Genomic DNA, 13,995 nt, shown 5'->3' with positions numbered 1-13,995 from the left:
AAAAATCTATAAAAATAGCACATTTATAAGTATCCCTGCCTGTGAATAGTGTGCAACTGAATGGGAAACAAAGATCCTATGCTGCTTCCTGTAGCTATAGATCTAAAAATGACCATGTCATCAGAGGTGACTATTATATTATAGCATTTGTACTAGATCCCATGCTGTTTGTAAATACAGCATTTTATGTTAGAGCATTAGGAAGCAGAGGTCACATATGTAGTGCCATGGCTCCAATATGACATTCAATTTTGCCACTATCTTGGTTATGACTTTGTTGGTTTGTTATTGCCTTTAAGTTGTCTGTCCAGTGTAAGGGCCACTGCCCAGTTGCCACCTGCAATTCCATGCAGAGCCGGCAAGTAAGCAGGAACACAGGTTGTGAGAAGCTCAGTTCTTACTCTTTTTCACCCCTCTTGTGACACATCTTATGTGTATTAAGGCGGTCCCCAGGGGTTGACTTACCTTACCCATTACCCATAATGCAACTTATGTTTGTATTTGTGCCTTTAGTTCAATAGTTGTGGCAGAAGAAGGAGAATTTGACTCCTTTCAATGCCATTCATAGCAGTCATTCATAAGGTTGTCTAGGATCAAAATTTGCACCCAACTGTCAATTGCACCAGTCAAAATTATCCCATCAGTTAGAAATTAAGCTGGTCATTACAGATTGTGATTTATTTTTTCGAAATAAACAAATGTGATAGATGACAGTAAATGACAGATATGTGTCAATTGCTTATTTATAGTGTAAGTTTATTTTTCTGGTCATGGTTGGGTACGGATCAATGAAAAAATTGTGATTACTTTTAATTAGATATTAAATGTTCTGAAAATAATGTTGAAGGTTCTATATTTATACTATATGTTTACATTGCCTTACAGACCAAAAAGGAAAAATCATACAATTATAGAACCCACAGAATTGATCATTCTTTTGTGCCACGTACTTTCTCAATGTGCACAACCTTATGGCTTGTTCTTCTTGGTGTTGCAATATTGGGAATCTTGATAAAAATATGTACAGATTTGTGCAGATTCTACTGGCCGGGATGTTACCGGGAGGTCAGAGATTATTGTCAGTCGTGCCAAGTAACTTCCCCGGTGGCAAACTTTCGCAGCCCCCTAATACCATTGCCAATTATCGAAGTACCCTTTGAGAGGGTTGCCATGGATTTGGTAGGGCCTCTGGTAAAATCGGCTAGGGGTCACCAGTATATACTAGTGCTAGTGGATTATGCTACCAGGTATCCAGAGGCCGTTCCCCTGAGAAAGGCCTCATCCAAGGTTATCGCCAGAGAATTGTTTCAGATATTTTCTAGAACAGGGCTACCTAAGGAGATTCTGACTGACCAAGGGACTCCATTCATGTCCAGGTTCATGCAGGATCTCTGTAAGGTACTGAAGGTTACTCAACTATGCACCTCTGTTTACCACCCACAAACAGATGGGTTGGTGGAACATTTCAACAAGACCTTGAAGGCTATGTTAAAGAAGGTAGTTCAGAAAGATGGTAGGGACTGGGATTACCTTTTACCTTACCTGTTGTTTTCCATTAGGGAGGTACCCCAAGCCTCCACAGGGTTCTCTCCATTTGAACTGTTGTATGCCCGACACCCACAAGGTCTGTTAGACATAGCAAAAGAGACATGGGAGAGCGAAGTTACACCCTACAGAAGTGTCATTGAACATGTTGCCCAATTACAGGATCGGATAGCTCAGGTCACACCTATTGTCAAAGAGCATCTCCTGCAGGCTCAAGAGGCACAGGCTAGAGTCTATAACAGATCGGCTCGTCTTAGACAGTTTAGTCCGGGGGATCAAGTTTTGGTGTTAGTACCTACGGTGGAGATCAAATTCTTGGCGAGGTGGCAAGGGCCTTATGAGGTTGTCGAGAGGGTGGGCGAAGTTAACTATCGAGTACATCAGCCAGGCAGAAGAAAACCCTATCAGGTCTATCATATTAACTGGCTAAGGGAAAAAAAGGGTAACAATGCCCGTGTGACCCGTTGGTTCTTGGCTTTGCAAGACTAATTTTACAGTGGAGCATAGGCCTGGAAAATTACAAGGTAACGCAGATGCGCTGTCTAGGGTTTATTGCATGCTGGCTGAAGGTGCCCAGACCCCCTGTGTTGGGCAGAGGGGGGGGTATGTAGAAAGGCACAAGGTGTTGTGGTGGATGGTAGATACGTGTCACCGTGGTGCCTGGCCTCGGTGAAGTAAAAACCAGTATTGCTGGTGTCAGCGGCGTTCGGCCACTGACACACTTTTGTTATTTTAGCATAGCTGCAATGCAGCTGATCCGGGACGGGTTTTTTCTGGAGCAGTCACAGTGCTGGGTGGGATGGCTGCTCCCACGTTCCAGGCCAGGGCTTGCAGCCCTATGTAAAGCCACCTGTGTCAGGAGAAGGGTGGGTGGTTCCCTACCTGTGTGTAGCTGAGTGGAACACAGGGAATAGCAGAGCCAGAGCTGAGCCTTGCTGTGTGGGGAAGTCTGAGGACTGAAAAGGTGCTCCTAACCCAGGAGGGTGAAATACGGTACTGTGAATGTGAACTGTGCTTGATAACATGGACTGAGATTTATCATATGGACTATGCATTTTGTTTTGCCGGCTGGAGCAAGCCCTTTTCCCTGTTATTTTTATGTCTAAATAAAGACACCTGTTTTGTTCACCTGAAAGACTGCTGCCTGGCGCTTCTCTAAAGGCTACCATTTCAGTGAATCCCTACAATATATATGAATTAATGTATTTTCTACACAGACTTCCCTGAAATTTAAGCCATTTCAAGCCAAACCTTTCATGTCAGGATTCCTTTTAATTGTACGTTTTAATAAAATAATCAAAAATACTATAGAAGCGCTTAATACTGTTCTTTAGCCACCCTCCTCCTAGGTTTCATTTCAGCAATAAATAAAATATCCTGAAATAAAGTGCCTGATCTTTGAGATCCTGTTGAGTGAGAGTTTACATCTCAATAGCACAATTGTTTTCTTGTTGAAGTATAAAATTACAAATAATAACCGTTTCAGTAATTTGTATGAAATTAATAAAAGAAAAAAAACTAGTCAAAATCATTAAACAGAGCATTTAGAGTAATAACGAAAATGACTTTATTGCTTTGTTTGCGACACCCAAAATCTGTGGCAGAATTCCATATCTACAGTAAACATTTGCCTTCTTGTCTCAAGCAATTACTTCACACTGAGAAGCTAATCATTCTGTACTGTAAAGAAGATAACTATGAAATCTCTCTCCATTTATAAAAAAATAAAGTCACTGTGTAAGAAAATAGAGGTTTTGAAACCTCAAGTATGCACTGAAAAGGAACTAGGTTTAGCTGTCTGGGCTAAAGGGGGGCAACCTAATGAGTTATCATATTACGTGCATAATAACAGCACCTTCAGAGATACTTTTAAATTATTTTTTCTAAATCAGAAAAAAATAATTAAAGCCTTAACCCTTCCTTTTTGTGTTTCCCTTTTTGACTCTCCACTTTCAAAATTAATTATTTAAACTTTTTTTATTTTTTCCGCATACATGGCTGCATAACAAATTCCGCAGTGCTGAACAGAGCTTGGCAGATCAGTCCCTGTTCCCTGTCCCCATGGGGCTCACACTCAGATTGGGGCTCACACTCAGATTGAGGGTGTACCCGTGCCTGCTGCTGCAGTCCCCGCTCCCCCAGCTCTCACTTACCTCTCCTGGCTCCGGCCTGCACTCTTGCTCCCAGCGTGTAGGCAGCATGCTTCTTCCATGCAGTCACGTGCTCCTGCCACTAGAGGGGGCGCGTGCGGACTTCTCCCAGCCTTAAAGGGCCAGCGTCCTCCTTGTTGGCTCTAGCATTCCTGGCTCGGCTATATAACCTGGCGACTTCCAGCATCCTCTGCCGGATCTTCAGGTTATTCTACTGGAGTGAAAGCCTTCCTGAGCGTTTCCATACGCCTCCATGTTCCTGTGGTGATTCCCGTGTTCCTGTGGTGATTCCCGTGTTCCTGTGGCGGTCCTGCAATCCTGTGGCGGTCCTGCAATCCTGTGGCGGTCCAGTATCCTAGTGGCCTTCAGAGGTCCTGCCAGCCGTCCTTCAGAGGTCCTGCCAGCCGTCCTTCAGAGGTCCTGCCAGCCGTCCTTCAGAGGTCCTGCCAGCCGTCCCGTGGTCCCTGTGTCCCTACCTTGGCTGCCGCCGTGGGCCTAGTGACACCCGCGAAGCGACATGGTGACTCCCGCTTTGCGGCGGGCTCTGGCGAAGACCAGGAGTTCACTTAGACTCCGCTCCCGGGTGCGGCTAAGGTTGTTATCTTCCGCGGTGGTCCAGGGAGTCCACTTACTTAGTCCTAAGGGACTAATCCCCATAGATTGTGACACCTACCACTATGTTTTAGTGTGTAGGGGGAAACCGGAGGATCCAGAGAAAATCCACGCATAATAATAATGGCCTGTTTTTTGTGTAACAAATTGTACTTCCTAGTGACAATATTTAATATTCCATACGGTGTCCTGGGAAGCTGGAAAAAAATTTCAAATGCAGTATAATTAACAAAAAAACACATTTGCGCCATTTTCTTTTGGGCACTGTTTTTACAGCTTTTCACTCCAATTGACATCTCCAATTGATATAGGTTTTATTATGTTTCAGTAGTTTTAAAAAAATGAATATCTTTTGTAACGAAAAGAAAATTCTTCATTTTGCCATATTCTGAGACGAATAACTTTTTTATACATTGGTTTACAAAGTTCTAGAGGTATAATTTTTTTTTGCAGGATGAAATTATATTTTCATTGTTACCATTATAGGGACAGTACAACCATTTGATCACTTTTTATTCAAATTTTTATTTGTTGCAAACTGGCAAAAATGTGGCGTTTCATACATTTGGGAACTATTTTCCGTAACAGGGTTCATCGACTGGCATAACCATTTTTAAATATTGATAAATCTGGATTTTTGGGACACAGGAATACCTAACATTTTTATGAATTTTATTGTTTATTTTTATATCAGTTCTAGGGAAAGAGGGGTGATTTGAACTTTAACATTTTTGTAATTTTTTAAATTATAATTTAGACGTTCCTAGCAAGCTTTAATCCTAGGTTGTCTAATCAATCCTAGTATATACTGCTATACTACAGGGATTTTGCACATGATCTGTTACATTGTACCACTGACACATTGGGGCAGATTTACTTACCCGGTCCATTCGCGATCCAGTGGTGGGTTCTCCGACGCTGATTCGTGTCTTCCGGGTTCTCCGACGCTGATTCGTGTCTTCCGGCGATTCACTAAGGTAGTGCGCCTAATGTCCACCAGGTATCGCTGCTGCGCTGAAGTCCGCCGAGTTTCACCAAGCTAGGCTGGGTGCAGGTAATTTTTCCGAATCCATCGGGTTTTCCGATGGCCACGCCCCCCGATTTCCGCCGCGTGCGCCAAAAACCTGGGGCAATTCAGGGAAAAACGGTAATATTCGGGAAACACGTTGTTAAAACGCGATTCGGGCCCTTAGCAAATGACCCCAATTGTAACAGATCTTCGGGGTATTATAAAGAACCAAGCTGTTATGGCAACTGATTGACGCTCAGTAATGACGTCTTGGGGAGCAACGATCACATCCAAGATGGTGGCCTCCACATACAGCCGTCTGTTACATGCGGCCAGCAGCTTTGGGTTGACACCCACTTTGCATGTTAGCGGTGGGTGTTTGCTGCTATATGAAGCAAACACCCAGTGGGGGTCATTTACTAAGGGCCCGAATCGCGTTTTCCCGACGTGTTACCCGAATATTTCCGATTTGCGCCGATTGTACCTGAATTGCCCCGGGATTGTGGCGCACGCGATCGGATTGTGGCGCATCGGCGCCGGCATGCGCGCGACGGAAATCGGGGGGCGTGGCCGAACGAAAACCCGACGTATTCGGAAAAACCGCCGCATTTAAAACCCGAAAAAGTGTCGCTTGGTGACCGCTTACCTTCACCTGGTCCGAGGTGGTGCATTCCGGCGCGTGGAGATGATTTTCAGCGCAGCAGCGCCACCTGGTGGACGGCGGAGGAACTGCCTTCATGAATCCCGGCCGGACCCGAATCCAGAGCAGAGAACGCGCCGCTGGATCGCGAATGGGCCGGGTAAGTAAATTTGCCCCAGTATGTATGAAGATGTGCAGCTTATTTGCACCATAAAGATCAAGCCAATCTATTAGAATGTGACAAATTTCCCTTTATAACTTTAGAATGCTTTTCCATGTAACTAAACCTTTGAAGCAAATATAAGATAAATGAATGAGATGTATAGTGCAGGAGACTATAGTAAACTTTGTGATATACTTCATAAAGTAGAGCAGCTTCTCTGTGGGGGGACTTGTCTCATATGTCAGGTTGAGACTTTTTGTCTAATCTGTCAAATTAAAGGTTACACAAGTCTCCACTTGACAGATGAGACAAACATGGTGATAAATCCCCCCTGCAACTTTCTTCTCCTGTAGCATGCAGTGTCTCTGAAGTATCAGAGGATAGAGATAAGGAAAGGAGGTTAAAAATTAACTATTTCCATAGCTAGGGGATATTTCCCTTAATGATTCAGCTCTGTCAGCAGGGCCATAAGTATTAATGCTACTCTAGGCACCCACATTGCTTATGGCCCCAATTGGTGCTGTCAAGCTAACGTCCAGTTTTAGGCTGCAATCACATGATGCGTTTCCAATGAAGCAGATAAAAAGAAAAAAATGCGGCACTCACCGGAGTAATGTAGGACAAACTTCTTTTTATAGTAGCAGAGGTGACAGGACAGATTGAGGAGCTGCCTCGCCAAGGCGCCGGGCGGTTTCATACGTATAGACACGCTTTCTCAAGCCTTCTTATACGCAGGAAACGGCCCATCGCCTTGGCGAGGCAGCTCCACACTCTGTCCTGTCACCTCTGCTACAATAAAAAGAAGTTTGTCCTACATTACTCCACGAGGGACGAGGGATGCAATTTTTTTCTTTTTTTCAGCTTCATTGGACTGTGTATACTGGATGTGCACCCCGGCTGGTTGGACTTCCCCAACGCCTAGTCTCCTGTTAATTGTCTTCCAAATGGTGTGAGCAGTGCCGGCTACTGGATCCTTTTTTTTCTCTCCCCTTTGAATCACATGATACGTTTCCATTCGTTTTGAAACACATTGGGAAAAATATGTCATCACATGTAGATATGTTTTACCCAATGTGTGATAATAATATTACTCCTCCACAGTTTGTTATATATATATATATTTTTTTTTCTTTCTTTGTGTTTCATTCTGCCTGTTATAAATCATTAGGCTCCATTTGTTTAAGACCAGCCAGAAGATGAGCCTGGCAGGGTGGTTATAAAACCCCAGGGAGTCTATGTTTGATCAGAGAAGCATGGTCTTTTAAGTGGTAAAATTAACACCTTTCGGCCAGAGTAGTCTAGCTAGTGGGGGATGAAAAGAAGCCACAGACTGCATGTTTTTCCCTCCAAATTCAGACAAAGGGGAATATCATAGCTGTCCATAACTGGGACATAATTCATAATTATAGGTCCCAAGTTACACAGGACAGTTATGGGGTCTAGGCACACTTCTGGACTGAAAATCAGAACATTAGCTGCAATGGAAGGCAGCCAATAGCCGAACACCCCTGATATTAGGCTAAGACACCCCGAGTTTGGTATGGGGTTAATGGGAATAACATACCCGTTTGGTTGGAAGCCATGGCACAATTGTGCCATCTCCCAATCAAAAGTTATGGGGTTCTGATAAAAACCCAGACCCAAAAAGTAGCTCACTGATGGGAGGGGGATAGAAAAATCCCCCTCACAGTGACATCACAGCCAGGGGTGGGGGTCAAAAAATCACCTGGGCTTAAATTAATGAAGCAGCCACATAGTAGTGTTCAGACTGAGTGACTCTATGACAATAGAAGGCTGGATCGATGCTTATGCCCTGTCCTCGGGCCAAAGAATTTCTTCCTATTCCACTAGCAAGAATTTTTTTGTTTCTTCTTCCATAACTGTTTGTAAGTATTGTATGTGTATTGTTTTAATCCTTTTTTCATTTTATCTGACAGTTTAATTCTTTGAGTGTACTGCATTTTTATGTAAATTAAAACTTAATAAGCCTCTCCTTGTAGCCTTAAAGAATCTGAGTCTCTGAAGGGAATCACGTTACCAGAGGTCATTATTAGCATAGTCCATGTAGTAAGCGATTGCATGTTCTGTGTGAGTTTATAATTGTAATATCGTGTAAGTAGTGAGTGCATGTGCTGAGTTATCATCAGGGTGCATTGTCTGTGTGGTTGAGGTGCCTACGGCCTTCTTTGCATAAGTAACTCGTGGGTGGTGGCAGTGCGGATTCTGTGGAGTAAATTTAGCGTAAGGACGCCATTTTGTGGAAGTGGGCGGAGCTTAAGGGCTAAATTCTGGGACTCCATAGAGTAGTTATCCCAGTGGGTGAACTCCGGTGAGTCGGGTTCGTGACACAATGCATTTGCACTTTAAGTACATTAGGGAAGAGTTTTTACATTCACACTGAAATGCTTGCGATTGGGAATGTGCATCATGTGTTTCATGTTGTTCCCATGCAAAACACATGATCCTTGTTCTCAATCGCAAGCGTCTCAGATGCGAGCAGGAGAATCTCCCACACACTGTGCTTAAATTGTGTTCCTATATAAAATTCAAGCACAGTGTGTGAATGCAAACACCTAACTATGTCCTCTAACCCAATTAAACCCAACTAGGCCTAAGTGGGGTCACTCTCAATCGTATAAGTGATAACACCTAAATGACTGCATTCACCAATGAGAACTTATGGTGTTCATTCCTAATCACATGCCTTGTGCGACCTGCCTGCCGTATTTAATGTCTATGTCGGACTTAAATTGAAACCTGTTTTCAGGTCTGACTTGGCGGAGATTCATTATAGTGTACTTTCTGGATCCACTAAGAAACCGGAGCCTCTTGATAGATCTGGACTGCAGAGCACAGGCAAGAGGGAAGATTGTTTATACTTAATAAGAATATTAATATATTCCCCCCTAAATGTCTGTCGAAAGGAGATATCTGTAAGGCACACACACATGGACTGTGCGCTAGTCACATTTCACAGAATTGAACACTGCGCTGTAGGCAAGAGTCTGAGCAACATAGTTCTACATGAAGCAGGGAGTATTGTGCATCATATAAAAACTATGATGCTTGGACTCTTGACCCAGCACAGTGTTCTGTTCTGTGAATTGTGACTATACAGCTGGCTTGGGGCTTGGAGAGAATGTGAGGAACACAGGGGAGATTTGCTTACATCTAACAAGAAATGCTGCCTGTACTAAAAGAAAATAACCCAAGGCAGCCACTACATGCAAGACAGGAAGGAGTTAAGAGTGTGACAATAGCACCATACTGTGTTGTGTGTAGGGGGGGGGGGAGGGATTGTTGGGTGTACCAGGAGCACTTGTTTTTTCTTATCAGAAATAAACACTTACCTACTCCACATCCCTTCCTCTCAGCTGGCCGCACTAGTCACAGTGTCCAAGGGGCCTAGCCATAAAAATGGTTCTGACTGTAAGTAGATTAGACTATCCAGGGGCTGTCTGTAAAGAGTTACCCTCTTAGAACCACATTTCCTTAATAAAGTATAAAACCAAGTTTACTGCACCCCTTTCTGAGGCCACAGCGTAACCTGTCAAAACCTCTAAACTATAAACTGCTGGGACTTTTATTGTATGTTTAATCGGTATACTATAGATATCTTTAGATGGAATATCCCCTTAAGTGTATATATTGGTCAAAATTTTTTAAGAATCTTGTAAAAAATCGGCTTATCAAATTCAGTACAGCAGTAGATAGAAGGAAAACATTTTCAGACACTAAGGGTGAACTCATTCACACCAGTAGCGCAGAATTTTATACAGAATAAACGACACTTAAAAAACCTGCATTTACATATGTGCTATTAGGGATTAAAGGTCGGGTATGAGAATTTTATGGTGGTTATTTTAGGATTGTGCAATGCAGAAAATGTGCATAACAGCTATTGCATATTAGAAGCATTCGACGTTTTACACATTTCCATGGAAACCAATGTTATACTGTACGTCAAAAGCATAACATTCGCCTCTTAGCCTGAGTGCACTGTTTACATTCATTAACATTTAATGAAGAAAAGGGGTAGTAACATGCTTTTTTCTTGTTGTATACATCACTAGTTACTACATAATGATAATGCTATGGGTCTTTATTCCTTAACATGCAGGGTTTATTTAGATCAAAACTATTTAAGAATTTAAGATTCACAATTGTAAAATAAAACATATTCTATGTCCCATTCCATGATATTTGAGTGAAATGGTGCTCTAAGGAGATATCATACAATGGAATCACAGGGTCAAGGAACTTTGTGAAGAAGACACCAGACACTTGAACACAACGGGGGAGATTTATCAGAAGCATCTGAGATAAAACTATTCTAGTCTCCCTTGGAAACCAATCAGAGCTCAGCTTTAGTTTTATAAGCAGCTTTGCAAAAGTTAAAGCTGAGTTTTGATTGGTTGTCATGGGCAACTATAAAAGTTCTGCTCTTAGACACTTCTGATAAGTCTGCTCCAACATGCATTAGAAACAGATTTTTTTTTTTTTACCAAACTCATTGACGACACTAACTTTTCTTTGTGTTACATTTTCCTGTTATCAAGCGTGATAGGGCACAATCTTTGGCTTTCTCTAAATCTGGGTCAATTCATTTTAATAAATGAGTATAAAGGTAGGTCTATCAAGGCTTACCCCGAACTGCTACTGTTCTACAATCTACATTTCCATAACAATCTAATATATATTAGATTCGGTGTATTTATCAGGACTTCTATGCCACTAGTAGAAGTGGTGTAGAAGCCATTCAACAATCGCAAATGCTAGCATGGCCAGCGAGAGAGCGGGTGCACCAGCAGGGGAGTGGGCTGATGCAAGGCATTCCTGTCCCACGCCGGTGCATTTTCTGCAACCAGTGACTTCTCAAATGGAAGAAGTCACTGGCTACACATATTTCTGCAACAGGTAGGACAGGTATAAAACAATGTGCAGCCACCCGCCGGATACACCTAGAGGCCAAAGCCTTTTGAGGTATCTGGCTGTGCTGCAAGTGTGGTGGGGCTATCATACAAATTATAAATACCTGTCTATGTGCATATATAGTCACCGGCCACTTTATTAGGTACACCTGTCCAACTGCTCTTTAACACTTAATTTCTAATCCGCCAATCACATGGCGGCAACTCAGTGCATTTAGGCATGTAGACATGGTCAAGACAATCTCCTGCAGTTCAAACCGAGCAACAGTATGGGGAAGAAAGGTGATTTGAGTGCCTTTGAACGTGGCATGGTTGTTGGTACCAGAAGGGCTGGTATGAGTATTTCAGAAACTGCTGATCTAATGGGATTTTCACGCACAACCATCTCTAGGGTTTACAGAGAATGGTCCGAAAAAGAAAAAACATCCAGTGAGCGGCAGTTCTGTGGGCGGAAATGCCTTGTTGATGCCAGAGGTCAGAGGAGAATGGGCAGACTGGTTCGAGCTGATAAAAAGGCAACAGTGACTCAAATCGCCACCCATTACAACCAAGTTAGGCAGAATAGCATCTCTGAACGCACAGTACGTCAAACTTTGAGGCAGATGGGCTACAGCAGCAGAAGACCACACCGGGTGCCACTCCTTTCAGCTAAGAACAGGAAACTGAGGCTACAATTTGCACAAGCTCATCGAAATTGGACAGTAGAAGATTGGAAAAACGTTGCCTGGTCTGATGAGTCTCGATTTCTGCTGCGACATTCGGATGGTAGGGTCAGAATTTGTTGTCAACAACATGAAAGCATGGATCCATCCTGCCTTGTATCAACGGTTCAGGTTGGTGGTGGTGGTGTCATGGTGTGGGGAATATTTTCTTGGCACTCTTTGGGCCCCCTGGTACCAATTGAGCATCGTTGCAACGCCACAGCCTACCTGAGTATTGTTGCTGACCATGTCCATCCCTTTATGGCCACAATGTACCCAACATCTGATGGCTACTTTCAGCAGGATAATGCGCCATGTCATAAAGCTGGAATCATCTCAGACTGGTTTCTTGAACATGACAATGAGTTCACTGTACTCAAATGGCCTCCACAGTCACCAGATCTCAATCCAATAGAGCATCTTTGGGATGTGGTGGAACGGGAGATTCGCATCATGGATGTGCAGCCGACAAATCTGCGGCAACTGTGTGATGCCATCATGTCAATATGGACCAAAATCTCTGAGGAATGCTTCCAGCACCTTGTTGAATCTATGCCACGAAGAATTGAGGCAGTTCTGAAGGCAAAAGGGGGTCCAACCCGTTACTAGCATGGTGTACCTAATAAAGTGGCCGGTGAGTGTATGTTTGGTAAAGGAATCTTCATTGTAGCATTTACAGTCACCAAATTTTGCAGAGCTGCTCCCTGGGAAAGTCTGGACTAGGTTTCACCACGCGTTTTCTAAAATACACTTATCAACCATTCCAGAGCTGCAATCATCCATCTACCATTAGATCGTCTCAGATGCCTACAGCTTTGGCTGTGACTAGAGTATCAATTATTATAATTCTTAGTATAAGGCAGCTTGTGTGAGAGGTAATATGTTATCAATTGTGCCGCCTACATCATATGTGATACTCCAGTCACATCCAGAGCTGCAGTCTTGTTCATGCCATTATAAGGATTTGCACATAACCTGGACAATTAGTTAATCTGTGCTACATATCTGTGGTGTTGAATATAAGATTTGAAATACCGTATACACTCGTGTGTAAGCCGAGTTTTTCAGCACAAAAAATGTGCTGAAAAACCTCACCTCGGCTTATACACGAGTCAATTAAAAAAACCTTAATACTCACCCTCCGGTGTCCCCGATGTTAGTCGCGGCTCCCAATCCCAGTCGCGCCTCCCGGCGGCTCCCCGTGTCTCCTCTTCTATCTTCTCTCTTCTCTAGCCAGCAGAGTAGCGTACATGCGATCTGCCGGTTTTTGCACACTATGCCATCGCATATTAGTCCGGCTAGAGAAGAGAGAGGAAGCCGCCGGGAGCGGCGACGGGGATCAGGAGCCGCCGCGGGCCGCAACCAGTATCGGGAGCCGCAACGAACATCGGGGAAACCGGAGTGTGAGCATTAAGTTTATTTATTTTATCTGTTTGGCAAACTGCAGGGGGCAGGCTGTATATTACATGGTGCAGGCTGTATACTACATGGTGCAGGCTGTATACTACATGGGGCAGGCTGTATACTACATGGGGGCAGGCTGTATTCTATGTGGTGCAGGCTGTATTCTATGTGGTGCAGGCTGTATACTACGTGGGGCTGGCTGTATACTACATGGGGGCTGGCAGGCTGTATACTACATAGGGACTGGCTGTATACTACACCCTTGGCTTATACTCGAGTCAATAGGTTTTCCCAGTTTTCTGTGGAAAAATTAGGGGTCGCGGCTTATACTCGGGTCGACTTATACTTTAGTATATATGGTACTTCTATTATATTATCTTTGGATTTTTCATAATAAAATGTGTCTTTGATTTGTGATCTTTATGAGCAAAATATTTTTGTTAATCCATTTTATTTTTTTCTAGCTAAGAATAGTTATTTACTATCCCGGGCAATGTCAAGGGCTACAGCTAGTTTTATATAGATGTGTATCCTATTATCTCTTGTGTGAATTTATTTTATGTAAGTACTTACATAGCATTAGCATTGGATTGTGTATAAAGGATAATGTGGCTCAGTCTTCTTAAATGGAGCCTAAATGCCATGATTATTGCTGCTGCCAGCCATATCAATCTATTATCCAAGGATGTAAACATTGTGCCCTTATATGCCGGTCCATTAATGATTTTTAGCAGTGGTTGCTCCTTCCTGCTGACAGATAAAGAAATAGCAGGGTAACTGTATATATGAGTACAATTCCTGATCTTTGCGTATAACACATTTTCCTTTGGTCCCGCAGTT

At 43.2% G+C, this 13,995-nt stretch overlaps 1 protein-coding gene across 12 annotated transcripts in view; it reads left to right on the top strand.

Annotated features, from left to right (window-relative positions):
• The window catches only part of DLGAP2 (DLG associated protein 2), a 628,408-nt gene that overhangs the window by 499,277 nt on the left and 115,136 nt on the right, over positions 1 to 13,995 (top strand). The window contains exon 1 of one of the 12 annotated variants that reach the window (XM_072142346.1): positions 2,157 to 2,538. The exons of the other annotated variants lie outside the window; for them this stretch is intronic. The gene's annotated coding sequence lies outside the window, so the exon portion shown is untranslated. Of the gene's footprint in view, positions 1 to 2,156; positions 2,539 to 13,995 lie in introns of those variants that run through there. 12 annotated transcript variants of the gene reach the window in all.

The sequence above is a fragment of the Engystomops pustulosus genome, chromosome 3 (genome assembly GCF_040894005.1).
Source record: "Engystomops pustulosus chromosome 3, aEngPut4.maternal, whole genome shotgun sequence".
Lineage (NCBI taxonomy): Eukaryota > Metazoa > Chordata > Amphibia > Anura > Leptodactylidae > Engystomops > Engystomops pustulosus.
This window is presented reverse-complemented; position numbering and strand designations above follow the sequence as displayed.